This window comes from Cervus elaphus, chromosome X, assembly GCF_910594005.1.
Source record: "Cervus elaphus chromosome X, mCerEla1.1, whole genome shotgun sequence".
Taxonomy (NCBI): Eukaryota; Metazoa; Chordata; class Mammalia; order Artiodactyla; family Cervidae; genus Cervus; species Cervus elaphus.
This window is the reverse complement of record NC_057848.1, coordinates 71,376,813-71,379,387: the sequence shown is the minus strand read 5'-3', so window position 1 is coordinate 71,379,387 and position 2,575 is coordinate 71,376,813. Positions and strand designations below refer to the sequence as shown.

Genomic DNA, 2,575 nt, shown 5'->3' with positions numbered 1-2,575 from the left:
GGTCATCTCTGCTTTTCTGCCTCAGCGTGAACTATACCTTACAACCTCACTTCCTCCTTCAGGTAGCCAGGGGACTGGCCACTCCGGAGGCATGCTCCTGTGAGGTCTGAGAGCACCCCTCAAGGGGAGAACTGTAAGTGGCCTGGGTCAGACTGCCCAGGGTGCATTTCTCAGCTGAGGCTGCTCACACCCCCAGTCTCCCCCAGATGGGTGGTCCCCATCTGTCCCCCTGCCTCACTTCTGTCTGTGGTTTGATCCCAGGCATCGAACTCGTGGTTGAGATGACTGAGCTGAGCAAGCCCGAGGAAGACCTTCAGGACCCAGGCAAGGCCCTAGGCCCGGTAGAGGCACAGCTATTGGGGGCTGAGGCAGGAGAGGCTGCATCCCCCTCAGCCTTGTCTCCTCAGTCTCCTGCTCCACCCTTGTGGAGGCCTTGCCCCAGGAAGCTCTTAATGCGATGGTGGCAGGAACCTGATGAAGTTCCGGCTCCTCAAGTATCGAGCCAAGGAGCTGACCTCCCAGGCGGAAATGCTGAAGAAGGTCCTCAGGAATAACCAGGAGCATTTCCCGGTGGTCTTCAGCCAAGCCTCAAAGTGCCTGCAGCTGGTCTGTGTCATGAAGGTGAAGGTGGTGGACCCCACCCTGGGCCTCACCTGCAATGCGATGCAGAGAGGTGGGCAGGGCCTGCCCAAGGCCAGCCTCCTGGTGCTGGTCCTCAGCCTGATCGTGTGGTATGGAGACCATGCACCTGAGGGGGAGGTCTGGGAGCACTCAGAAAATGGGGATGTTTGTCAGGAGGGAGCACTGTGTCTTTGGGGAGCCCAGGGAGCTGCTGTCCCAAGTGTGGGTGCAGGAGGGGTACCTGGAGTACCTGCAGGTGCCTGACAATGACCCTGCTCAATATGAGTTCCTGTAGAGCCCCTGGGCCTATGCAGAGACCAGCAAGTAGGAAGTCATGGAGTATCTGCTCAGAGACAACCAATGGTTTTCCAGGGCCTTCCCACGGCCATCTGCAGAGGCTGTGAGGGACGGGGAAGAGGACACCTGACCCAGAAAAGTAGCAAAGCTGATCCTTGCCTCTGTGATTGAAGAGGGAGCAGTCAGCCTTCTCAGTAGTGATGGCCTGGGCCACTTGGGGGAACCCGGGGTGTAGCATCTTTGTGTTCATTTTCTCTGTGATGACATGGAAATTCATCTTTGTTTTTTAGGAATTTTTCAAATGTGTTTTTTCAGCTTAAGCCTTAATAAACTTCAGTATCTAATTTTGTGAATGACGTTGATCACACATGTATTTGTACTTAACCAGTTTAAGGACCAGACTCTTGCTGTTTTGTAAAAGAGATTGGGAACTCTCCCATTTTATTTTGTGACCCTGAGCAAGATCACATGGAATTGGAATTAACAACTATTTTGGATATGTGAACTTACTTAGCAGTATATAGCTGGTGGAAGAATTGGAAAATAAAAAACGATTGTAGTGAATTCTTGCTTCTTATAGGTTTTGTCTGTCCTTTTCTACAGCTAATTCATGTCTGTTTACTTGGATTTTGCCAGGTTATTATTTAAGAAAGTAGGAGAAAATTGATGAGATTAATAAGCGCCCTTCTCACTGGCTCATTTATTCCACAGAACTGCACAGATCCTCTGCTCTGTGGAAGGTCCTGTGTTAGCAGTGGGGACACCAGGAGAAGCAGGACACCCCCACACCTAGAGCTATGGTCTAGGAGCCACAGTCACATGAGGAAGGTGGAGAGACGTCCCCTAGTCCCAAAGAACAAGGCAATATGGGGCAGGGCAGTGGGGCTCCAAGAGGATCACTCAAGTGTTGGTGCCTGAGCCAGAGTGGTTTGGGGCCTTGGGAAGCTGGGTTCCTTCTGTGGGAGATGATGGTAATGAACCCGGGTGGTGGCATCAGCCAGACTGTAGACAGGGTCTTATGAGTGAGAGGAAAGTCTGGAATCAGACATGCACTTTAGAAGTTCATCTTCTCTCCAATTAATCTCCTGGATCTGAGAAAGTGAGCTTTGGTCAGAACAGGTAGACACTTGGTTTTTCTGCTTGAGTTTAAATACACTAGAAAGTTTCCAAATGGGAAATGAGTGAATTTGGTTTGGCGCACAGTCTACTCAATCTCAGGGAATATAGTTGAACACATTTTGATTACCACCCTCAGTCTTCTGGTAAGATTTTAATGGGGTTCTTTGAAACTGGCAGTTGGACACTTCAACTGATGGGTCAGCTTTCCTAGGTGGTTAGGCCCCAAAGCCATATAAACTGCACTGAACTTGAATTCACACACCTCAGAATCCTCCTTGGAGGTGAAGGGAGGTGCATATCCTAGCTGGATTTTATAAAGAAAACTCCCACTGTCCTTGTCCTCTTACCATCACTTGTCTGATACCTGCCTCTCATGAAGTTCATGGCTGCCAGGGAGCCTACGGACACCTGTGCAGGTGCTCAGGCAAGTTCTATCGTGTGGAGGCAGCTGCGACTCCCAGAGGGAGACTGTGTCCTGGCATCAGGAGGCATGGGCACATCCTCAGCCTGCTGAGACTGTGGGTGGCATCACTGCAGA

The 2,575-nt window shown here is 50.8% G+C and overlaps 1 pseudogene; it reads left to right on the top strand.

Annotated features, from left to right (window-relative positions):
• The window catches only part of LOC122688978, a 735,084-nt pseudogene that overhangs the window by 590,714 nt on the left and 141,795 nt on the right, over positions 1-2,575 (top strand).